This window comes from Canis aureus, chromosome 19, assembly GCF_053574225.1.
Source record: "Canis aureus isolate CA01 chromosome 19, VMU_Caureus_v.1.0, whole genome shotgun sequence".
In the NCBI taxonomy this organism is placed as follows: domain Eukaryota; kingdom Metazoa; phylum Chordata; class Mammalia; order Carnivora; family Canidae; genus Canis; species Canis aureus.
The window spans coordinates 5,439,910-5,465,669 of NC_135629.1; the positions used below are offsets into that span (position 1 = coordinate 5,439,910).

Below are 25,760 nucleotides of genomic sequence, written 5' to 3' on the forward strand. Positions count from 1 at the left end.
GCAACTGCCGCCCTCTTATCCATCACTATAACTATGTTACTTGACAGTGTTGTATAAATGGAATTACACAATGTGTAAGCTTTTGGGATTGGCACTTTTTGCTCAGCATAATGCCCTTAAGATCAGTTTGTTGTATTTATCAATAATTCATTCCTTTCTAGTGCTCCGTAGTATTTCCATTTAATGAATACCCCATAGTTGGTCTATCCATTCACCTGTGAAAGGCATTGGGTTGTTTCCGGTTCGGGGCAATTACAAATCAAGCTTCTTGAATGTTCATATATGGGTTTTTGCATGAACTTGCCTTCCTTTTTCTAGAATAAGTATCCAGAAATATAACTGCTGAGTTGTATGGTAAGCTTATGCTTAACTGGATAATGCCAAACCATTTCTAGAGTGGCTGTGCCATTTTACATTCCCACCAGCAGTGTTTAAGAGTTCCAGTTGCTCTGTGTCCTTGTCAGATCATGATATTGTACGTATTTTTTATTTTAGTCATTTGAAGAAATTTGTAGTGCTATCTCCTCAGAGCTTCATTTGGCATTTCCCCAGTGGCTAATGATGGTGAACATGTGTTCTTGTATTTATTTTCCATTCATGGATCCTACTTGGTGAAGATACATCCTCTTTGTTGAAATTTGTTCTCAAATTTTTTGCCCACTTTCTAATTGAATTATTTGTTTTCTTACTATTGTGCTTAGAGTATTTATATTTTCTAGATACAAATAAGTCTTTCTTGGAATAGAAGGTTGGCAAATACTTTCTCCTCCTCTGCAGTTTATCTTTCAATCTTCTTCATAGAGTCTTTGCAGAGCAAACACTTTTGATGAGGTCCAATTTATCTATTTTTCTTTTTATTGATCATGCCTTTGGCATCAGGTCTAGCCACCTTGCCTTTCACTTTAATGTGGCTTGTAGATAGTTCCCCATCAGCATGTAAAGAGCTTCCTCATTATGTTTTTGTGGCCACAGGTATGCCAACATACAAATAAAGCATAGCTTATTTCACCAGTGCCCTGTCAGGGGACCTAACTGTTCAAACTTGTGTTACTATAAACAGTGCTGCAGTATTTTAAATAACACTGAGCATATGCTATTCTCACGCTGTGGCTTCCATGTGCCTGTGGGATAAATTCCCAGAAGTGGAGTTGCTGGTCAGAGGACTCAGGCATTTGTAATATCGATAGTATCTTTTCCTGGCTTTCCCACTACAAAGTCTGAATGGTTAACTATTCCCCCCACCTCTTACCAACATGGGATTTTATCAGCTTGTTTGGTCTTTACCAATTGAAGATGTGAAGAATCATTTCTCCAGATGGTTCTAGTTTAGCTCTCTCTTTATGAGCTCTTGTTTTTCCTTCCTGTGAATGTCCAGTTCTTCTGGATGTGAATGTGTACTTTCCCTCTAGGCTCCTAGCTTGATTGATTAGAAGTTCACCCCTCACTTTCTGAATGGGGTGGGCTATCGGACACAAACTCTCTTCCAGACCAATCCTCACTTGCTGGTGGGGCTGAGAGCCGGGGTCATGCTTTGTTCCTTACCACTGCTGTGAATTTCCTCCTATCCCGAAGATGGGGATAAGAATAGCAACTACACATAGGACTGTTAACAAGATTTCTTGAGTAAATACGCACAAAAGCACTTAGAACAGTGCCTGGCACATAGTGAGTGCTATAGAAATATTTGCTCTGTAGTTAACTACAATTAATAATACTGGATTATGTATTTGAAAGTTGCTAAGAGTTGTCATCACAAAAAAACAAATTATAGCTATATGTGGTGATGGATATTGACAAGCCTTATCATGATGATCGCTTCCCAACATACTGAACCATGTTGTACACCTGGAACTAATACAATGTTCTATGTCAATTATATCTCAGGTTTTTTTTTTAAAAAGAGACATGTTAGCTCTTTTATCATCTGTAAGGAACATGACTTCAAACAGGCATCTTCCTACAGCTCCTGTCAAAGTGGTCATCCAGCCCTCTCTGGACTCTCCCAGTGTCTGGGGGATCCCGGCCTCCAAGACAGTTTTGCTCCAACCCAGAGGTTTGCAGACAGCCACCAGACGGCTCCACATTGCCGTGGGAGCCCCCGTGAAGGCGGCTTCCTAATACTGGCTGCAACCTGTTGCCCTTGACTCTCTGTCCCCGTGGGAGATCATGCTGCCATCTCCCTACTGCATGCCTGGTGCTGTGTCAGGGACAAGCCTTTCCAAAGCTTGACAAAGAACAGGGTAGGACAGGAAATTTTCTAGTCAAAATTAGGGAGGGAACTTCTTGGATATGGTTACTCAAGACCCAAGGAAGTCCCCAGGTATGAGGGTATTGGGCTGGGTGGCATCTCAGCAAGATCAGACCTTACTACTGTCCCTGAACTTCTTTTTTTTTCTTTCATGACTTTCTGGATCCCTCACCCTCATAGAGGTGAGGCAAGGGAGGCCCAGAGATGTCCAGTTAGGGAAGCAGGTCAGCATCTCCACCAAGAGCTTGGGCTTAGGCATCTTGATTTGAATCCTAGCTTTTGGCTGGGAGAATTGCTTAATCTCTTGAACCTGTTTCCCCATCTGTAAAATGGGGCTGACAAAAGTGTTTGCATCTAGAGTGGATATGAGTTAGGTGGGATGGCGGCTGTGAAATTCTAAGCCTGTGCCTGGCACAGCAAGCACTCACTTAGGGGTGGTGCTGGTAGTTGTTCCTATTGTTATTGATGACAGGGGTCTCAGGTCCTTTGTAGCTACCGTGCCCTCTACCTGAAGCACCCTCCTTACCCCTTCCACCCATCTAATCCCATTCATACTTCAGGCCTCGGCCTAACCAAGCACCCACCATGTGCTGGGTCCTAGGAACATGGTGGGGAGCAGCACCTTCCCTCCCTCCCAGCTGCTCCTTACAGGGGCCAGCCTGAGATAGAATCAGATGACTTGGGTTCTTGTTCTATCAACTTCCTGGGTGCCTCACGCAAGTCATTTCTCCCAGGCCTCAGATTACCCAACAAGGGGTCTAAGAAGAGCCCCACAACCTTTGCTCCCCACAGTCAGCATGCAGACTATGATGTGCACACAACCTGGAGATAGAACAAGTCTTCCTGGCATCTCCTCTCTGCTATACTCTCCCAAGGGAGTCATCAGGAACAACCCAGCTTCATTAACTCATGGGGGCATCTGCATCATTTCACTTGTGGGAAATTCCTCACTACCTCTTCACCAAGTAATGGATTTCATGGGAAGCTATGACGGTGGCCACATGTTTATCAAGGTGTGTTTTAGTTCCCAAGAGTCATGGGAAGGTCTCAAGTGTCTGAGAAGTCCTGCCTTGGGGGCTTTCTACCAGACAGTGAGAGGTTCAGGTTTATGTCTCTGCTTCACTATTACATGAGTTGATTCTCTTGTAGTTTGTTGTTTGTGACAGAAGACCTGGCTCAAAGGATGGGAGGAGGGCATGTATTGATTCCTATAACTGGTGAGTTCTGGGCTTTCAGGCATGACCTGAGCCAGGTACTCAAATGATGTCCCCAGGGGTGCCTGGGTGGCTCAGTTGGTTGAGCATCTGCCTTCAGCTCAAGTCATGATCTCAGGGTCCCGAGATCAAGCCTCACTTTGGGTTCCCTGCTGGGTGGGGAGCCTGCTTCTCCCTCTTTCTCTGCCACTCCTGCTTGTGCATTTCCTGCTCCCCTGCCAAAAAATTTTTTTAAAAAATTCAAATGATGCCTCCAGTTGACAAATGAAGAAGTTGAGGCCTACAGTTTGTTCGAATGCATTGCAAGGAAGTCCCCCCCTTTTTTTTTTTAAGGTTTTATTTATTTATTCATGAGAGATACAGAGAGAGGCAGAGACACAGGCAGAGGGAGAAGCAGGCTCCATGCAGGGAGCCCAATGCAGGACTAGGTCCTAGGACCCTGGATCATGCCTTGAGCCAAAGGCAGATGCTCAACCACTGAGCCACCCAGGCATCCCAAGGAAGTCCCTTCTCTTACCTCTGGTTTCCTGTGTGTTGCTTCATTCTCAGGCAGGCTTATTCTTGTTGATGGGAAAGTAATTGCCCGCAGCTTGACGAGCAGAGAGAGAGTGCCTATTTCCCCCAAGTGTTTCAGGAAAAGTGCCCCAGATGGCTGTCACTGACCATGCTTGGGACACCTGGCCATCCCTGAGCAATGGGCCAGAAGATCTGGGTTGGGAATGGTCACACATGTGGCATCTGCTCACCTCTAATGCAAAGCCCTCTAATGAGGGCTACCTTACTTGAGCCGCCCAGAGAGCTATGGTAGGGTCTAGACACACAGAAGATTGGCTTCAGAAGTCATAGTGGGGGGTGTCCCTGGAAGCTGGAATCCTTGGCCCAGCTGTCCTAGACAGAGAAGCCTAGGGATAGGGCAAGGAGAACTCTGCTGGCCCCATGGCTGAGTTGGGTAGAGGCAGGTGGAAGCGGGTGGTCTTCTTCATCTTCTCAGACACACCAACCTTGCACTATCCTCTCACATAAGTATACATAACCACACCAAGTGGAGTGCAGCCCCTGGCACAGAGCAGGCATTTTTAACCATCATTTACTAGACACCTACTATGTGCCAGGCACCAAATCAGCATTATTTGGAATCCTTGCAACAGCCCTGAGAGGGAGCTGGTGGGTATCCATTTGACAGATGGGGAAGTTGAGGCTCATAGAGCTGGTTTGCTGGAGGTACAGATTTGGTAGTGAGGAGTAGAGCCAGACATAAATAGATACATTGTATTATATTTGTTACATTTATTACAAATTGTAACTCAGTTTGGGCCAGGAAAAGAATTGAAGCAGCTTTATTTTTTTTTTTTAAAGATTTTATTTATTTATTCATGATAGTCACAGAGAGAGAGAGAGAGAGGCAGAGACACAGGCAGAGGGAGAAGCAGGCTCCATGCACCGGGAGCCCGATGTGGGACTCGATCCTGGGTCTCCAGGATCGCGCCCTGGGCCAAAGGCAGGCACCAAACCGCTGCGCCACCCAGGGATCCCTGAAGCAGCTTTAAAATGTAGAGAGGATTTGTAGAGGAGGGGGTGTGCCTGGTCAAGCTGGGCTCTGTGGGTAGGGGACTCCCGTGAAGTTTTAAGAAGGGCACAGTGCTTTAGCACAATCTGGAAGGATTTCCACTAGAAAAACTGTAGTGAGGAAATTGAAGAGTGTGCTAAGCTGAGGACACAGTGTGGACAAAGGCCCAGAGATGGGAAACTGTATGAATATGTAGGGAACTAGAAGCTGCTGGCTATTCTGGGGTAGAACATGAACAGTGGAAGGGAGAAGCTGATGCTTAGTAGAGGGAGGTACCAGGTCAGAGAGTCCCTGAGATTTAGATCCCCATGGAGGTGGCCTATGGTAGCAGAACCTGCCAACCAACAGGCCTGTGGCAGGAGCAGTGGGGCAGAGATCATTGCTAGGATAGGAAAGCTGAGGGACTGAGAGGCCCGGGACTCCAGAGCTTGCATGTGTGGGACTTCTGGGTCACCTTCCTGATCTGGATGGGACAGGGAGGTTCAGCGTTTCCCAGTGAGTGGCCCTTGGAGAATGCCACCGCCACTAACTGAGCATCCACTCTGTGCCTCAGTGCCCTCACTCAGTCCCCTGGCACTTTGAATACTCAGCAGAGACCCATAAAGGGACAGGTAAGTATCCACATTGTTTAGAGGGGAAGCTGAGGGTCAGAGAGGGAAAGCAACTTGCCCTAGGGTATGCAGCCGGAACAAGGCAGAGTAGGACTTGAACCCAGGACTTCCTGACTCTCCTCTGGGCCATCCATCACCTCTGAGCAAGCTTTAGACCATTGCACCTCTGGAAATATCTTGAGAGACTTTCATGGAAAATGTTTGCTCTATTGGCTTTAATTATTATTATTATTATTTTAAATTATTATTATTATTATCATCATCATCATCACATTGTTATTGTTGTTATTGTTGTTGTTATTGAACCAATAAATGCTCAGGGTAAAACATTAAAACAGTACAGAAGAACCCAAAATGGAAAGTAAAAATTTCTTACCTCTCTGGCCCCCATAGTAGACATTCTTGGTGCCCGGTTCAAATTCCCTCAGGGGCTCTGGGTCCCCTTCCCTGACTTCTGTGTGCCTTGCTTCTAGGCACTTTGCCTACACCCATGAATTTCTCCAAAGGACCATTCTTGAGTTTCTAGAGACACTTTGCCCATGTGTGCAGAGAGGCAGGAGTGCCTGGGAGCTCATGACCCCGACCCAACCCCATGAGGCCTTTAGCCAATGACTAGCTGACATAAGGTCAGAACAAACTGAGGTGATATCCAGTTGTGTAAATACATAATGGGATATCATATACAGCATGGGGAATATAATCAATAATATTATATTAACTTTGTAGAGTGACAGATGATAACCAGACTTGTGATGACCATTTGTAAGGTATATAAATATAAAATCGCTGTGTATGTTGAAAACAGTATAATATTGTGGGTCAATTACACCTCAATAAATTTTAAAAACAAAAAAGAATATTGACCAATTTCTAAAAAAACAAAAAACTCTGAGGAGTAACTTACACCAAAGCCCTCCTGCAGTATCATCCTGAGGCAGCCACTTTGCCTGGCTGCACCTGGCCTGGCTTCTTCTTCCCTGTCCTGTTTCTCCTCCTCCCACCAATTGCCCCCCAGGAGCACTGCCATACTGAGTTGCTCATACATAAATCCTGGTCCTGAGTAGGCTTTTGTAGAAGACAACTACATCAAGTTGCAAAAACTGCCCCAATTCTTCCCCTCTCCCTGTATCCATACCCTTGGCTCATCATTTGGCAGCCTTTGTCCATTTAGATGCTGGGCTTGGCCATGTGACTTGCTTTGGCCAAAGGAACATTAGCAATCAAAATGCAAGCAGAGGCTTGAAAGCATTTTTGCACAGTCAAGCTTGCCTACTCTTGTGCATCTGCTATTGCCATGACATGTCCACGCTAGTGGGCTGGAGGATGAGGCATGTGGCACCAAACTGAGCCACTCCAGTCATCCGAGCCAAGGCCACCCTACATCAGCCGGTAGCCAGCAGACCCCAAACATCTGAGGAAGCTCAGCCATGATCAGCAGAGTGGCCTCGACCTACATGCACCTAAAGTAGCTACCTCCAGGCTAGTGAGCAATTGTTGCTTATTGCTGTGTGCCACAGCTGGTTTGGGAGCTATTCGTCACATGGCATCATTGTGGCAATAGTTAACTAATACAACAACTTCACTTTCCACTCTCTTGGGCACCTTTTTGGTTGTTGGGTTACACACATGTGAAAGCACTATCACACTATCCTGGCTGCAGACCACTCTTCCACTTGATGCCATCTTAGCCAACCTCCTCTTGGCACACATGAGTCCCTCTGATTCCTTTTAAGGTCTGCATAGTCACCATTTATGTGTATGTTGCAGCTCAAACCCAGTCCTTTATTTATGGGCATTTAGGTCTTTACTGTATTTACAGTGAATAAATGCCTCTGCATTGAAATCCTTATTCATTCTCTTTGAGCACTTACATAAAGACTTCTGGAAGATAATTTCTCACTGTGAACTTGAAAATCAATGGATCTCTGTATTTCAAGGTTTGGTAGATACCACTTAATTTGAAAGGCCAGACTTTCAAAACCCTCAGCTACCCTCCAATATGGAATCCATCAAGGGAAAGGGACACAAAATGCTTTGGGGTTTAGGGGGTCAGGTGGAAGTACGATGCAAAAGATGAAGGTTCCAAGTGCTTATAGCCTCTTTCCATTGATCCACTCATTTCTTCATCCAATAAATATTTATTGAGTACCTACTATGTGCCCAGTATGGCTCTGGGCACTGGGAGAGAGCAATGAATAAAACAGATGAAGTCTCTGCCTTGATCAAGCTTACCTGCTACTAGAGATTATTCATACACAAAACAAACAAGTAAATTATTTTTCTTTTTTACAAACAACTAAATAAGTAAAACTTTGAGCATATGATGCTACAGAGAAAAAATAGACAGGGAAAAGGAATAGAGACCATTGAAGGGCAGATAAAAAGAAGAGTTGTAATCTTTAGAAATATGGCAAGGAGAATATATTTATTTGCTAGGCTCCTGTTACAAAGGACCATAGACTGGGTGGTTTCAACAACAGAAACTCATTTTCTCACAGTTCTGGAGACCATAAGTCTGAGATCAAGGTGTTGGTAGGGTTGGTTTCTTCTGAGGCTCCTCTCCTTGGCTGACAGATGGCCTTCTCTTTGTCTCCTCACATCTGTCCTCCCTCTGCACATGTCTGTGTCCTAGTCTCCTCTTCTTATGAAGGCACCAATCCTATTGGACTAGGGCGCAATGAAGTCAATGACCTCATTCTATCTTAACTACCTTTATAAAGACCATCTCTCCAATTGTGGTCACATTGTGAGGTACTGGGTGGTTATGACTCCAACATGAATTTTTGAGTGGTTGGGGGAGACACAATTCAGCCCATAACAGGGGGGGCTTCACTGAGCTGGGGGTAAGGAGTGATGATGGGACTGAGGGAATGAGACCTTCTTTTTGGATGAACATTCCAGACAGAAGAGCAGAAGCAAAAAGTATGAAGGAAGAACATGCCTGGTTGGTTTGAGAAAGAGAAAGGAGACCAGAACAGAAAGAAATGAGTGAGGGCAAGGGGGAAGGAGGTAAGCCCCAAGAGGTCCCAGACCTCGTAGATCATGCTAGGGACTCTGAAATTTACCCAAGGGAGGCTGGAGCCACAGGGGATTCAGAGCAGAGGAAGGGAAGTGACCAGCCTTGTGCTTTAACAGAATCCTTCTGGCTGCTGTGTGGAGGAGGAGCTGGGGGTGGTGGTGGTTGTCATTAACACTATTCAATGTTTTCAGTTCTTCTTATCACAATATTGTTCTCCCCTGACCCTTTAGAGTCAGGCATGGCATATGCCTTTGTGGTCAATGGAGCATGAACAGAGTGGTGTCATCACTTCTGGTGGAATAGTTGAGTACACTTAAGCCATGCTCTCTTTTTCCCCTTCTGTGGTGACTGGCAGTATTCTAAAGAGTCGGGTTCTAGACTGCCTACTCCACCAACCTGAATTCCAAATGGTAGATAAGGACATGAAAGAGAGCTTCTAATCAGAGGGACGTGCAGCAGGAGCAAGAAATAAACCTTTGTGTTTATACCACTGAGATAAGGGGATTGTTTGTTATCACTGCATAACATAGCCTGTCCTGCCTAATAGAGGAACAAGACAGAAATGAACACATAGTGAAGTGATTGAGTTGTCCATGTGAGAAATGATGAGGCTTCAGGCATAGTGGTATCAATGGGGATGGACTCTGGACATATTTTGAAGATGGAGCCAGTAGGATTTGCTGACAGATTGGATATGGATCATGAGAGAGAGAAGTCAAGGATGATTCCGAAGTTTATGCCCTGAGCAGTAGAAGAAAGTGGAGGAACCATTAACTAAAGTCACACAGACCATGGGAAGATGGATCCATGTGGACTTGAAGAGTTCTATGTAACTCAACCCTAGGGGAGTTGGGGGGAGGGGGCTATGTGTTGAAATGTGAGGTTGTCTGTGGGGACCTAGGATCCCTACTCCAACCTCTGAATACCAGGCTTCTGAGGAGCTGGAGTTGGTGCAAACCACTGGAAATGAGACCAACACACAGGAGTGGCTGGTATTATGATAAATTAATCATTGATGAGCAATTAGCCTGGCCCGAAAGGATGAGTGCTGCCTCAGTTGACCATGAGAAAGATGGCCACCATCTACAGCCCCATAATGCTTGACAGCATCAGGAACTGCCCACAAGTTTCGCACAGCCACAGGAGGTTATTATCAGCATTCCTAGAGGAGGAAAACACCGCAGCCCAAGTAGGAAATGACTTGACCACCTGGGAATGCAGCCTCAGGCTCCTGCCTCCACACCAGCTGTTCTCCCAGTACATCCTGTGGCCTGAGGGTCTCACGCTTGGTTTCCACAAAGCCCAACCCAGAGAAGCACTGGATATATCTCAGTTGTTGGTAGACTGGTGTGTGTGTGTGTGTGTGTGTGTGTGTGTGTGTGTGTGTGTGTGTGTCTTTTAATGCAGGGGTGCGTTTGCTTTAAACTAAAGCAGAATTGCTCTGGGTGGGACTGAGATGTGGCCTGCCTCACCTCCACCCCCACTCTGCTTTCTGCTGTGGCTGCTCCCAAGGGACCTAGGGGACAAGTTGAAGATTGTGGGCACACTGGAGAGTCCAAGGTAGAAGAATGTGAACTGGTATATCCCAAGGAAACCAAACCACCATGTCAGAGATATCTGCACCCCCATTTTCATTGCAGCATTATTTACAATGGGCAAGACAAGGAAAACAGCTTAAATGTCCATCAACAGATAGATGGTTAAAGAAAATATCACACACACACACACACACACTAATACCATTCAATAATAAAAAAAGAATGAAATCCTACCATTTGTGACAGCATGGATGCACCCTTAAGGGCATTATGCTAAAACAAATAGGTCAGACAAAAGGAGAAAAACAAATAGTGTGTGATCCCACTTATATGCAGAACCTAAAACAAAACAAAACAAAACAAAACAACAACAAAACAACCTCCCAAACCAAATTCATTGAAAAAGAGCTCATACTTGTGGTTGTGGTTACCAGAGGCAGGGACTGGGGAAGGAGGAATTGGATGAAGATGGTCTAAAGGTCCCAACTTCCAGTTATAAGATAAATAAGCACTAGGGGTGTAACAAACAGTGTAGTGATTATAGTTAACACTGCCATATGGTATACTTGAAAGTTGCTAAGAGAATAAATCCTAAAATTTCTCATCACAAGGAAAAAAAATGTTTTTTTCTTTTTGTAACTATATGAGGTGATAGATGTTAATTAAACTTATAGTGATCACTTTATAATACATGCAAGTCAAGCCATTATGCTGTACACCTTAAACATACAGTGCTCTGTGTTAACTATATCTAAAACGGGGCAGGAGGGAATGTAGATATTTTGGTCTGTCATAACCTTGCTAGGTGAGCTTGACAAATTCCTACCCCTGTCAGTTTGGGATTAGTTTTTTGTTTTGTTTTGTTTTGTTTTTCTGTGTAATGAAATGCTGGACCAGAATGGTCTCTGCCCACATGTATCTCCTTGTGTTTAAGTGAGAGAAAATGAACTCAAATTGGTTCCAATTGTTGAAAAGGAATTTATTGACCCTTCTGATTGAACAAAAAACCATCCAAGGATAGTTTGGATTTTAGGTCCAGCTGGTTCCAGGCAGTTAAAAAAAAAAAAAAATGTCACCAGAAGTCTCTCTCTCTTCCTTTATCAGCTCTTCTTTCTTAGGTAAAGGCTTTGTTCTTAAGCTCTCCCCTTAAGATGGCAAATTTAGCCCCAGCAGCTCCAGGCTAATATCCTACCTACCCTTATGCAGTCCTCAGGGTAAGTGACAGCTTTTTTCCTGAAGACTCAGCTAAATCCTCTTCCAGCCTACATAGCAGCTAGGTGAAAACCAGGAAAAAATAAAGAGGCACAGTCCTACACCAGGCAAAGGGCTTAACAAGCAGAACATAACAACAAATTTTGCCTTCTATTCACCTCAGCTAAGTGCACTTGCCCAGTGCACAACCTGGACCACTCTCCACAGCAGCCCTGGCACAAGCAAATGGTCTTGGAAGGCTCTCATTAGCTGGGCTTGGGTCACATGTCCATCCCTGAGCCAATCACTGTGGCTTGGAGGATGTGATATTCTGACTGGCTAGACCTAGGACTCAAGGCCCCTTTGAAGCTGGGAGTGAGAAAGATGGTTTGAAGCATGGCCTGAGAAAGAATCTGATTCCTGGGAGGAAAATAGGGGTGAGCAGAGGAGACTGTAGCCAGAAGAGGGTTTTGGGGAGGCAGAACTATCTGAGGTCCTCCAGTCTTTGAGAAGATGAGGCTGGAGCACTGGAAGGCATGTTGTAGTAAGGATTCTGTGGCCAGCCCCAAGAAGGGGCCTGGTGAAGGAGCAGGAACAGCTCAGTGAATGTTTGTTGACTGAAGCAGCAAGAGCAGAACTTACAGGAGCTGCCTGGGACCTGGCCATGCTGTCTCCCTCATCCTTGAATGTGAGCAACCTGGTTCCCCACTTTGATCCTCACTCAGCCCAGCTCTTCCCACCACAGACCCTAGTGGTTTCCCGTATAATTGCTTTTGTTTCTCTGGGTTCAGTGAAGCCTGGCCCTGCAGATGCTCCTTGCAGCTTCCCAGGCCCCCACCTCTCACATGCCTCCAACTCCCATCCACCTGGCCACCACCACACCCAAGTGGCTGAGCTAGGAGTTGGAGCCTGGGCTAAGTCCTGAGAGCTGTACTGGGGCAGGGGCACCATGAGTAGGCCCATGGAGTGGGAAGGCCATGGGGGCAGCTCCAGGGGAGAGGCTGTCAGGGCTGTTCAGAGAAGGGCTGCTGCCTGGGAGGGAGTTACCCCCCACCCACTATCACCAAGAAGTGTGGAAGTCAGGGAGTAGTGTGCTGCAGGTGTGATTTTGGAGAAGTCTGAGCTTGATCAGTGCATCACCTGGGGCACTGGTTTAAATGCAGATCCCTGGGCCCTGCCCCCAGAGATGCTGACTCATTGTGCCTGTGAGGAGCCTGGGGATCTGCATTTTAACCAGCAGCTTGGGGAATTCCCATGGGAACCACTGGCCCAGGAACATCTGGGAGTTTTTCCCAACTCTGAGGTTCTGGGAAACCATCTGTGCCTGGAGGTCAGGATTAGCCAAAGTTACCCAAGAGCTATTTGTCCTTCCCCTGAAGGTGGGGCTCCCCGGGAAATCATGAGGATGGCACACTGTGGGAAGGAAGGCTGTCTGAGCCTGGGGTGGAGTGAGGGTAGGTTCCCTTAATCCAAAGTTAGCAACTGGGGAGGGGTGGGGCCTGTTGGTGTGTGCGGGGGCACAGAGATTATCAGGCTACTCATGCCTCCTTCTTCGGACACACATTCTAAGTTCTAGGTGTGCGCAATGTAAAGGAAGATAGAGGTACAAGGTAGGAGGGAAGTCTTGAAATGGAGTTTGCAGGCTGAGCACCTGCATGGTTGAGAGCAGGGAGGGGTGGGCAGGCACTCAGGGTGGGGGATGGAAGTAGCACCCAGTGCATGTGACAGGGGCGGGAAGGGCAGGTGTGTTTTGAACAGGGAATGGCATGATACAAGATGCGGTTTGGAAGTGGCACAGATATGGAAGGGGGCAGGATGCAGAGCGTCCATGAGGGGCTGACTGTGTCTGAAGGCTGAAAGGCAGGCAGGAATGCCAGAAATGGCTGGCAGGTAACATTCTGGGCGCTTTCTGTATTGGTTAAGACTCAGCTGGAACAGAGGCCTGAGACTCTCGCTCTTAGATGCAGACCCTTATATTAACTGCAGGTCAACAAATATTTACTAAGCATCTGCCATGTTGAGACTGTCCATGCCTTTACCCAATATGGCTAGGGATGGACTTTCAGGCAGCCTGACAAGCCATGTAGGAAATATTTTTGTCCAGAGGACTTATTCTTGCCTTCTGACTCCACCTGGACCCTGAGAGCTTATGAGCTATCCTTAGGGACCTCAGACCACTCCGCCCTTGGAACTAGGAGACAATCCAGATGTGCGAATGAATTGCTTCATAGGGAAATGTCAGGAGAGCTGAATACATCCAGCTTAGCCATTGAGGCATGCTATCACAGGCAGGCCTTGCTTTAGAGAGGGCATTACCCACAGAGTGGCAGTCTGCAGGGGCCTTGCCAGCAGAGCACTTTAGAGAGATCATCGATCTTGCCCCTTATTTAGCAGAGAAAAGGGGGACCAGGGAGGCCAGGAGACTGTCTGAGATCACACATCAGTAGCTGGCAAACCCTGAACTGGAACCAGGGCCTTTGTACTCTGAACCAGTGACTGCAATGGGCAGCAGATGCACAACATGGAACAGGATTTTCTAATTGGTCCCACTGTCTTCAACCTTTATAACAGGTGCCCAGCGAGCCTTCATCGGGTGTTCACTGCTGCCTCCAGAGATGGGAACCATGTGCCACTCCTGCTTGACACCAAAAGCACTGCTTCCAAATGTCTACCCAGGGGTGGAGCCATGGAAATTCTGGATTTTAAGAAATCTTTCGCTGCTCACTTTCACCTCAACCTTTTTCCCCTCACCCCAAATCTATATAAAAGTTTAGGTATCCTATATCCTTGTGGAAGAGATACACATCTTGCTCCAGCCCAGGTCACCCTCAGGACACGAGAGGCAGTGGGTTAGCCCTGACCAGGTGGGGCCACCACAGGCCAGGAAGCAGGAAGGAAGGCAAGGGGAGACAATGGAGGTCTGCTCTGGTAGTGACAATCAGGGCCAGGCACTTTCCCTCACATTCCCTTGGATAGTAATGATAATAGTTACTCCCCAAGCCCCTTGGAATTGGATGCAAAATCGGATGGGCTTGTGTGCAGGGTTTAGGGGTGGTGGCTCTAAGATTTTATTTTATGTTTTTAAAGATTTATTTACTTATTAGAGAGAGAGAGAGAGAGGCAGAAACACAGGAGGAGGGAGAAGCAGGCTCCATGCTGGGAGCCCGATGCAGGACTCGATCCCGGGACTCCAGGATCGTGCCCTGGGTCAAAGGCAGGCGCTAAACCGCTGAGCCACCCAGGGATCCCCCAGGGGTCTAAGATTTTAGTTTTTAACTTCAGATTCTTAAAATACTCTGTGATTCTCAAAGGAAGAGAGTCACCGATTTGCTTGTTCGTGTGTGCTATAGGCTGAGCACTTTTCATGCTCTGTACGGTGCTGTGGGCTAGAGCACCTCTTAGGGCCAGCCTACTGAGCCAATATGAGTTGGCCAAGTCTTCACTGTGTAACCTTGGGCATGTGGTGTTGCCCCGAAAATGCTCCAAAAGGGCTAGCCATTAGTATCATCTCATTCCTGCATGAGAGCCTGATGCCCAAGGTGCTATGGGCTGTAAGAAACAGAGCATCCGTCTAGGAGTTGCTTAAATGAGAAGTTCAGCGGTCACTTCAGAGTGACCTCTGCATTTCAAGGATGTATGTCCTCAAGGACCTGGTTTCCTTCCATCTTTGTGCTCTGCCTTCTTATTAGCAAGCTGGCAGACATATTGAGGGAGGGCCCAACAGGTACCACGGGCACCAGGTGATCCATGCAAGATTCCTGTGCTCATGGTCAGAGAGCAGAGGTGCCAGGAGCATTTGAGAAAGTAGAATAGAATGAATCATTGCTCCCACTCCTTCAGCACCTATGCATGGGTCTCATCTACAATAGAGTACACTTTCCTGCCCCTGACTTTGGACTTGACCATGTGACTTACTCTCTCACCTATAGAACGGAACAGAAATAATAATGTGCCAGTTCTGGGTATGGACCATAAGGGACCTTGTGTGCTTTCTTTCACCTGCCTGCTTATGCCTTTGCTACCACCATGAGAACAATTCCAGCTAGCCCACTAGTCCAGGGAGAATGAGAGGCACAAGAGGCAGAGCTGTCCCAGCTGCCCCATATAACCACAGTGTTAGCAGAGCCACCCTAGCCACTGTGGCAGGTCACCCTGCAGAACCCAGCCTAGTCTGAACCACTAGACCCACCTATCCGTGAGAATAAATGGCTATTGTTTCAAGCCACTGAGTTTTCAGATGGTTTGTTACATGGCATTATTCTGGCATCACTGACTTATAGATCCTCCCTAGATAGATTACTGTTCAGAGATCCTAGCAATCCCATTAACTGTCTGCTTAGCTCCTCTTTACCTAAACCCCCTTACTATTGTGAACCCTTCTCCTGCCCAGTGGAGTCTTGGGGGAAGAAAGAGCCCACCACCCACCTTAAAAGCCAAAAAAGCAGGACACTCCTTTTCTTTCCTTCCTGGCAGCCAGATCACAGGCCCATGGGACTATGAGTAATTTGTGACAGGTGCAAAAGTTTAGGGGTAGTGGAGTAATTATTCATGGAGGTGGTGGTGGCCACCATGGTCCAGCAGTGGCAAAGATCCAGTTGTCACCAGTGTTCCCAGCTCATGCCCTCAGAGGTGTCCCTTCCACCTTCACTCTCCTGGCTCTTACCTGTGTTTCTGAGCCTCATCCTCCTGCCTTCCTGAAGATTCCACGAGCCATCTGACCCCCTGCCGATGAATTCTTTTTCCTCCTAGAATGACCAGGCTTGGCCTCATTGCATGCATGCCTAAGCCCTACGGGTGTACACGGAAAATGGGTTACTCAACCTCTCCATGCCTTGGTTTCCTCACATGAGATGCAGGAATGATAATAATAGTACCTCCTTCAGAGGACTGAACCCAAACACTGTGCAGAGAACTTAGGACGTAGCAGGGACTTATATGCTAGCTGTCATTATCACACATACTCTAGCTTCCAGAGAGCTCAAGGGAAAAGTAAAATAAGGATTCTTGAAGCCACATATGTCTTTGTGTCCTCTAAAGTTATCTCAGGGGCACCTGGCGGGCTCAGTCCTTGAAGCATGTGACTCTTGATCCCAGGGTCATGAGTTCGAGCCCCACCTTGAGTGTAGAGATTACTAAAAAAACAAAAACAAAAACAAAAACAGAACACTAAAGGGCCACACCCACCTGTCAAGGGGTCCTGGAAGCAATGGTGATGACGATGATCGTGATGCTAGCTAACACCTGTATAGTGTGTTTTTACTGCCAGGCCCTGTTCTAAGTGCTTTATAAATTTTATCTCATCTAATTCTCCTAACCACACCATGAAGAAGAAACTGTCATTTCCCCATGTTATAGATGAGAAAACTAAGTAGGGCACAGAGAGGTGATGTGACCCACCCAAGGTCACATGAATCATAAGCTATGGCACAGCAGTCTGTCTCTAGAGTTTATGGTGGCAAAATAAAGCTGTGGAGACCAGAGTAGGCACTCAGTGGTGGTTGTTTGTGTGCAGAGCAGCTGAGACAGAGGGCCCCTTCCCTTGTGCTGGTCTGCCTCATGCCCACTAGGAGCAGAAGGCCTGGCAACTCTGGCTGAGTCATTGGCCTTGGGGACTGGGAGATTTGGACTCGTGGTCAGAGCTAGCCAAGAGAGCCAGTCCTTGGCACAAGGATGTAGTTTCTGCAGAGACTGTTCCTACACTACATGGTTGCTGCAGGTGTAGGGGCCTGGCCTCACTCCAGAGGCAGAAATACAGCCTCTCCACCCTCAGCCTACAAGGGAAGGCACCTATCTGCCCCTGAGCCCCTGGGCCTGGTTATGCTGACATCTGCCATCTAAACACGGGGCTTTGTGCCAGCTAGCAGCTGGCAGCCAGATATGACCACTGGGGCTGAGGTCGCTTGCCTGGGGCCTCACAGCTCCTCAATGGGTATAGGCAGGATTTGAACCCATCTCTGCCAAGTCCAAAGCTTCTGTGACTGTAACCAAAAGGAGCATGTGGCATCTGTTAGGCTCATGTCCGGCCAACAGTGGCTTGTTTTTCTGTCTTTTTATAACAAACAATAAAAACAAAACAAAACAAAACATCAATCACTGACATTTATGGAGTGTTAGTTACTAGAGCCAAGCTCTCACATGGATGACATCATATCATCCCCTCAGTTGCCCTCAAAAGGCCAGACCACTTTCAACCCTGTTTTCAGAGGACAAAACTGAGGCACAGGGAGGTGACGAGACATAGTAGCCATTTGTTTTCCTTGCCTGCCTAGCATTCGCTGTCTCTCTTCCTGGAAGGAGCATCCCAATTTCCCTTTGGGGAACTTTCCTACTCTCGGTTTTGACAGTCAGGCCAAGACTGTAAATCAGGGTGCCCTGCGCTCCTCAGACTAAGGGTGTGCACATGACGCCGGTCTAGCCAGTGGGGTACTCTCCCCTGGGACTTGACTCTTGAATCCTGGGACATGTCTTTGCCTTGAACACTGTATCTCCTGGTTCTTGTTCTTCTTCTCCCCTCATCTGAGCCCTGCTGATGTGGAGACTTTGATCCCAAGAGTGACCTCTTATCTTCCCAGTAAGGGCCCCCATATCTTTGGCAAAAGTCAGCTGAGCTCTTTTCTATTGCTTCGAAGCCAGAGTCCTCGCCAATACGAGGGAGCTCCTGAAGTTCACCACAGGCCACGAAGGGTTCAAACCATTCTTGGGCACTGCCTGGCGTTGGACCTCTCAGGTGAAAGAGGAACACACCATTCTGGGGCCCAGGGACCCTGCCAAAAGTGGCTGTGAAATTTCCATTCTCTGCCACAGCAAAGCCACACTATTTTTTTTTTTTTTTTTTTTACCGCACTATTTTTGTAAAAGGGTAACATCTTAAACTATACAGAAGTTGATTTTCACTGTCCTTAATCTTCCGGTTTCACAAACTCCACAAGACAGATCCTGGTACCCCAAAAGGTATATGCGCCCCAGTTTGAGACACTCACCTGAAGGACATTTGGCTCCTTTGTTGCACCCCAGGCATTTGCTCAGAACCCCTTCCCCCTGTTCCAGAGTCATTTGGCAGAGTCTGGGCCCCCAGGACCCCTCCGGGCTTCAGGGAGGGTGAGGTCCAGACTGATAGCACTTCTCAGAATCTGGGAGATCTACTTGCCCAGTCTTCCCTGGCTCTGGGCGTTCTCACCCTGACTCCACAGTTTTGTCATGTCCATGTCCCCTCTTCTTCTATCATTTTCTTAATATTTTGTATTAAATTGACACATATTCATTCTTTATGAGACCATTAAAAAGTATAGAAGACTTCATTCATATCCCTGCTGGAAAGGACAGTGGTATTGCTGTGCATACACAGAGTACAACAATGCCTAGAAAACAAAGTGCATGACAGTTCAACCCACACTGGTGGCTGCCCCAAGGGCCAGGTCAGCCAGAGCTTTGCCAGGGAGCCCCTCAGGGGGTAGCCAGGTGTTAAAGATGCCCTGCTGGGACATCTCCCACTGCATCCTCCCACTGCCCATCCTGCCTTCCTCCCTGGTCATGATCTGAAAGAGGAGTCCAAACGGAATCAGAAAATAATCACTTTCTCCATTTGTGAGCTAATGTTACTTAAGGCCAGGTCGTGTGTCCCATCCTTCATATTTCAGAAAACCCTGGTCCTCATGCTACACGTGAGAACAGAGAGGCAGAGTCTTGTCCAAGGCCATACATGTATCAGAAGAAGAGACTAGAAGGGGACAATCCCACCTACATCCTAGTTTTCTCTTCTTTCTTTCTTTCTTTCTTTCTTTCTTTCTTTCTTTCTTTCTTTCTTTCTTTTTTTCTTTCTTCTTTCTTTCTATCTTTCTTTCAGATTTTATTCATTTATTCATGAGAGAGACAGAGAGAGGCAGAGACACAGGAAGAGGGAGAAGCAGGCTCCATGCAGGGAGCCTTATGCGGCACTCGATCTTGGAACTCCAGGATTACACCCCGAGCTGAAGGCAGATGCTCAACCGCTGAGCCACCCAGGTGTCTCCATCCTAGTTCTTTCTGTGGCACCTTGCTCTTTCCCTTTAAAGCACTGCAGATGCTCCTGGCAACTCCAGTAGGCACTCCCCTTCCATCTGTTGGTTTGGGGCCCTCCTCCTCACCCCCACACCTCCACTGCACCCACAGCACCAGTTGGTGTGGGTTCTACAAAGGCAAGCTCATTTAAATGTCAGCTGGAGCAACATGGAGCTAGAAAGGCAAACAGGTGACAAAAATAGAAGTGACAATCACAGTATCCTAGACTGTCAGCCGACGTTTCCAGGCCCTCTTAACCCTTCCAGGGGCAAGTAAGCCCTTGAAGAATCGAGATAACTATAGACTCCCGTCCAGGGAACATTCATGCACACACATAATTTTGCACACAGTTTTGGAGGGGGTCATGGGCCAATCCCATCTTGACATGATTCCAAGAAAGAATTTGTTTGCAAAAAAGTGACCTGATGCCAAGAATTTGGAAACAACTGGTCTCAGTGATTTTTCAGACAGCTCCCAGTTAATGAGCCGTGAAGAAAGGCTCAAGTCCACTCCAGAAACGGGTTCAGGGTCCAGCTTTTGTAACCAGAAACCTCACCCCCTAACTTATCTCTTTGGGAGGGAGAGCCTTGGGTTTTATCTTAAAGGTGGGGGCACTTCTGTAGCGTTAGTAAAACTCTGCCACTTTGAAAGGGATCCAAGGTGAAATGTCGGCAGGGGAGGGGACGCTGGTCTCCGTTCCCAGCCTCCACAGCCAGGCCCCTGCCCCTGCCTGCAGTCCCAGGACACCATCTGCAAGGAACACAAAAGCAGCCACGCCCTCTGGCTTACGCAACTCTGAGGTCCTGGCCGAGGTCCTGAGTGGCCTTAATGCATGTGCCTTGCCTTTGTTGCCTCAGTTCCCCATCTTCACAAAAGGAGAGAGTGGATGGTTGGGACCAGGACCATCCCCACACTATAGGGTCTTGGCACGGCTCCACTTGAAATCCCCGTTCTCATGGTGGCTTTGCTTCTTCACAAGAATATAGGTAAACAATGTCCCCCCTGAGAAGAAGTAGTAGGGACAGAAGCTCAACATAGGGGCTAGAGAGAGAGATTCCTGGGACAGGAAGGATGGATGATTAACGAGAAGGGAAGGAGGAATTGTTGAGAAATGTGTGCAGGGAGAGGAGTAGAGTACGGATGGGGTCTAGCCCCGCACTAGCAGTCTGAAGACTGGAGGGATGGGTGCCTAGGGGGGTGTCACATGATCGGGAAGAGGCAATCTCCACCTATATAACTGGGGGCTACCATGAAATCCAATCAGATGGCATGGCCTCGGGCAGCTGGCACAGGGCAGGTGAGGCTGAGAAGCCAGCTCCTGTGGCAAGGTGGACCAAAAGGCATGTTGCGCCTGGCTAGGTCCTCGCCATGGCCCCTTTGCCCCCTTGGGTTTCCTGCACCATATTTGCTGTAGAATACACTCTCTGGCTAGGATATTTGGGCTCCAACATGCCACCAAGCACAGGATTCAAGGAGGACAGATGGCGCATGCTTGGCTGCCTCGATTTTCACACCATGATGTGGGGCTACTCATCTCCAGTAAAGCTGGCAGTCAGAGAGGGATGATGGGTATGGAGTGTCCATCCGCAGTCAAGGAGTAGCCATGTGCTTTTCCTCAGGGCAGCCGGCAGACCCAGTAGATGACCTCCTTGAACCACCACTCAGAGTTTGCAATTCAAATGCTGTGGCATCTGAAAAAGAGGGAACACTACTGGCTGGTGGTTGCATATTCAGCCCCAGGACCATTCCTCCCATTGTCGAGGGGCAGAACAGCAGAGTGACCCTGAGCATGGACTTGGAGCCAAATCTGGTTCCTCAAATCTTGGTTCTTCCCAACTGTAAACCTCCAAATCTCAGTCTCCTCGTCTATAAAGGGATTCTTATACATCATTGGCAAATAGCATATCTTCTGCTCTCTTCTTCTGCACTGATGACAGACACTGCTAATCAATCAAGACCTCTGTCTTTTCCTTTTGCACCGCAGAAAACATTGTGAATTAACCAAGGTATTGCTTCCCACTGAGTCTCAGAATCCTTCTGTGTTAAAAAAAAAAAAAAAAAAGAATCCTTCTGTGTGTCCAGAGCTCCAGGCAGCCACTCCCAAGAGATCAGATTTGGTATTTGAGATGAAGCCTTTTTGCCAGGTCTGTTACAATGCCTGTAGAGCACAATTCCTAGCATATGGCTGACCATGTATAAAGTCAGTTACCATTCGGTCTGTGCCCAGTGCAAGAATTTTCATCCATTATCTCCAATTTCTGCTTACCTCCAGTGATAGGGAACTCGCTATTTCTTCCAGCTGGCCATTCTATTGCTGGACAGTTCTGATGATTAGAAAGCCCTCAAATTTCCCTCCCCGAGCCTCCCTTTTCTCTCAAACACTCTGTAATTCTATGATAAAAATGCTCCCTTTTTTCCTGGATTAGCTGTCATTAGGGATTGAGGTGATTTATTTTTAGGTGATAAATTTAAACCACCTGATGAGTAATACCTTCTCTCAGTTTGCATGTATTTGATCCCAGACTAGCTAAGCAGCTTCAGTGTTTGATGGACACGTCGGGGGAGTATGTGAGTGTATGTGTGTGTGTGTGAAAGTGTGGGTGAGGGAGAGATTGGGAGAGAGAATGAGAAAGGGAGAGGGAGAAAGAGGATGTATTTTAAAGCCTCATAATACACCAGGTCAATGTCACTCCTTATATAAGCCTAATAGCTTCTCTGAGGATTGGGGCTGCATTCAGGGCCCCATCATTAGCTGATTAAGGCTGATTATTCAAAGGGGAGGGACAGTGAAGAGGAAAATGAAGTTACATAACTCTCCATTTATTTGGATTTAATCCATGCTTCTAAATTTAGGAGCTGGAAAACTTCAAAGATGAGCCCCCGTCATTCAGAGGTGGTGCTGGACACACAGGGGAAATGTGTCCAGTGAGTGCTACAGGGTTGAGGCGGGAGGTTTTTGCCGGGGGACAGGGCAGGAGCCTTGTGTCACTGCACCAAGAGACCTTGTGTGGGGAGCCAGTGCTGCCCAGGACATTTCACACCCTGGAGCATGTGTAGAGGCAATGGAGACGGGGAGGAGGGAGTGGTGGCCGGGGATGAACAGCACAGTGATGAGGCAGTGAACTGGAACCCATTGTCCTGATGGGCTAGGAAGTTTCTAGGAAAAGCCAGACAGTCATGGTCTGGTCACCCCTGGGGTACAGCTGGGGTTCACGTGTGATCACTTCCAAATAGATCTCCTTTCTGCTGGGGCTCATAGCTTCACCAACCCAAGTATTTTAATCAGGGCACAGAAAATCACTGTGTCATTCAGGCTGTACCCTGCATGAGGGCAGGGCATCCTAGTGAGCACCTCTCACATAAAGAGAGCACAGATTCACATGTGGATGAGGATAGTTGTTTACAGATGGCTTCACAGGATGCTCTAACAGAATTGTTATTACAATACTTTTCTGGAAGCCAGAAGTTAACAAGTGTCTTGAGCAAAGGGAGCCTTTTTCTGATTGGCGCAAAGGCAGTGTTCGGGCTAGCAGCAACTTGGCACTGGCTGGACCTGACTCTGGGTTCGAGTCACAATGATCCTGTTCAGAAAGAAGCAACTGCAGAGCTGTGACTACTCACTCAAGGTCTCGGAGACATTTCCCAGGCCATTGCAAAGAGGTGATAACACTCCATAATAGCACAAGAGATAAGGTACAGATAAAACACTTTATTAACTTTAAAGAATCCGCACCCATTTTAGGAAGTGCTATGAAGTCATGTTATAGTTGAACATGAGCCATGCTTGGGCTCATCCACTTTCTAGCTCTGTGATGTGGGATGAAGCACTTCACCTTCCTGGGCTTCAGTTGGATCAGCTATAAAATGGAAATCAGGCATCTCCACCACCATTTAAGAATCAAATGGAAAATGGCTATGAAAAGCTATGTCCCAGGGCCTAGCTCGCAGTGAAGGCTTTATATGGCTTGATTTCTAGCTCAACAGTACTTTAAAGCATCAAGGCCACTTGAGCCCTAGGATTTGGTATTTCCTTTGAAATCCTACCTATGTAAAATAAAATTCAATATCCTCATTTTTAAATTCTTGCATGTCTGATACTCCACCCATCAGTCTCAACTTGGCCCCTGCCACTCTCCCCCAGCTCACTCCACTCCTTGGTGTTCCTTGGACATACCAGGCCTATACTTACCTCAGGGCTTTGCACTTGCTGTCCCTCTTCCCAGAATGCTCTTCCCTCATTTTCCCATGACTTGATCCATCTAGCTGGCCAGGTCTCTGCACAAATGTCACCTCCCAAGGTAAGTAGGCCATGGAGCTTTCTACCACTTCACTTTGGCTTAATTTTCTGCACTGCCATTTATTAATTTCTCTCACTTTCTTTTATTGCTTACTTATTTTCTGTCTCCACCACCGAAATTTAAGTTGCACAAGAGCAGAGATTTCTGTCTGTCTTGTTCCCTTCTCTATTCCAAACCACAGGTGTCCAATAAATGTTTGTTGATTCCTGGACAATGTTTGCAATGAGTATAAAGAGAGGTCAGCTCCTCCCAAGCAGACCACGCCCATCTCCACCTCACCCTCTCTTCTCCACGGCTCCCTGGCTCTCCACAGGACCCCTTCTCATTAGACCACTTGTGTCTCTCCTCTTCCACTTAGTGATTTCCTGTGCTCTTTCTTGATTCCCTGACTTGTTCTATAGAGAGCTTAAAACATCTTGTTCTTTTTTTTTTTTTTTTAATTCTATTCATACATTCATGAGAGACACACAGAGAGAGGCAGAGACACAGGCAGAGGGAGAAGCAGGCTCTCTGTGGGGAACCCGATGCAGGACTTGATCCCAGGGCCCCGGGGATGACAACCCAAGCCAAAGGCAGACACTCAACCACAGAGCCACCCAGGCATCCCAGTGAGTAACATTAGAATGGCTGTGGGCATTTTGGGGATTCAGCTTAGGAAAAACTAGGCTGGAGATACAGTAGAGTTTACTGAGATAAGTGTATGTGGCTGAAAGTCATTTCATAAAGTCATTTCATATATGGCTAAGTCATTGCCAGCCATTGGGTGTAGAAGACCCATGCCCACAGCTGTATGGCAGTCATATGAATATGCTTTATTGTCACCCAGCACAGAGAGTACACAGAAAGTGAAGAAAAATTTGGCCTGGAATGTGAAAAGCCAGAGCTATTCTGTAGAAACTTCTTCCTCCCATCAGACATGTGAAATTGTGAATGGAGGGTTTGCTTCTCAGTGCTGTGTCCTGGATGCCTGATCCAAACCAAAGTTCTCTCCTGCAGGAATAGACCGGATAATGCAGCATATACAATCAAAACCACAATCCTTTTTTTTTGGTTCTTCTTTGGCAAAGATCATGCAAAATGCAATTTATCAGAATTTCTGTTTACAGGGCACAAACTTACAGCTATACTAAAAATAACCAATGCATCCATAATGGATCACATAGGAAAAAGTTTGATGGAGGTCATTCCAAATTTAACAAATTGTGCTAAGATGTAAGTATGTTTATATAAAACATTTCCAAGTACATGTTGTGACACTGAAACATTCCTGAACAGTCTATAGTAATAAAAACTTCATTCAACAGTCCATGTTAGAGGAAAGAGTGAATTATCTTTTGAGTCCCTGAAAGCAACACGAGAAAACTGTCATCATATAAAGGTGACCAATGAAATGTTGGGGGGGGGGATTATAAAGGTATGTCAGAAAGTTAATTAATAAAAATATTGTGTGGTTTTTCTGGAGTTTGTAATGTTTATGCAGTTGTTAGCTTTCTGATACTTTTTAAAAGACTTTTTTATTTATTCATGAGAGACACAGAGAGAGAGAGAGAGAGGCAGAGACCCAGGCAGAGGGAGAAGCAGGCTCCATGCAGGGAGCCCGACGTGGGAGTGGATCCCGGGACCCCGGGCGCCCCTGATGCGTATTTTCTAGGACTCCTTTGTTCATCCTAACCTCCCCTTTTGTACCCCATTTTCTATTGAAACTACAGGCCTCGGACTCCACGTCTAAGCTGCGGCACTGTCTGCAGGCCGGGCTAGGTTCCCGACGCAGCCCGCAACCCGAGGTCATCCAGTCCCGGCGTTTCTCGGCCCCCGGTGGCCCAGGAGGGAGCCCCAAGCCGCCGAGGCAGGGGCGCGGGCGGCGGCCCGGCGGGAGGTGCCCGCGGGGGGCGGGGGCAGGGGCCGGCGAGGCCGGCTGGCCGGAGCCGCACATCCCCGGGGCCGCCGCCCACGCGGGGCCCGGAGCCGCCCGGGAAGCGCGCCCGGGGCTCGGCGCCAGCGGCCCGCCGCGGCCTGCCCGACCCTCCGCGAGCCTCC

The 25,760-nt window shown here is 47.3% G+C and overlaps 1 long non-coding RNA gene across 1 annotated transcript; it reads left to right on the forward strand.

Annotated features, from left to right (window-relative positions):
* Nucleotides 1-8,447: 8,447 nt before the first annotated feature.
* On the forward strand, nucleotides 8,448-15,609 carry LOC144291159 (uncharacterized). The gene is made up of 2 exons (XR_013358497.1): nucleotides 8,448-8,649; nucleotides 13,960-15,609. It is a non-coding gene; the product is annotated as an uncharacterized LOC144291159 (long non-coding RNA).
* Nucleotides 15,610-25,760: the final 10,151 nt, after the last annotated feature.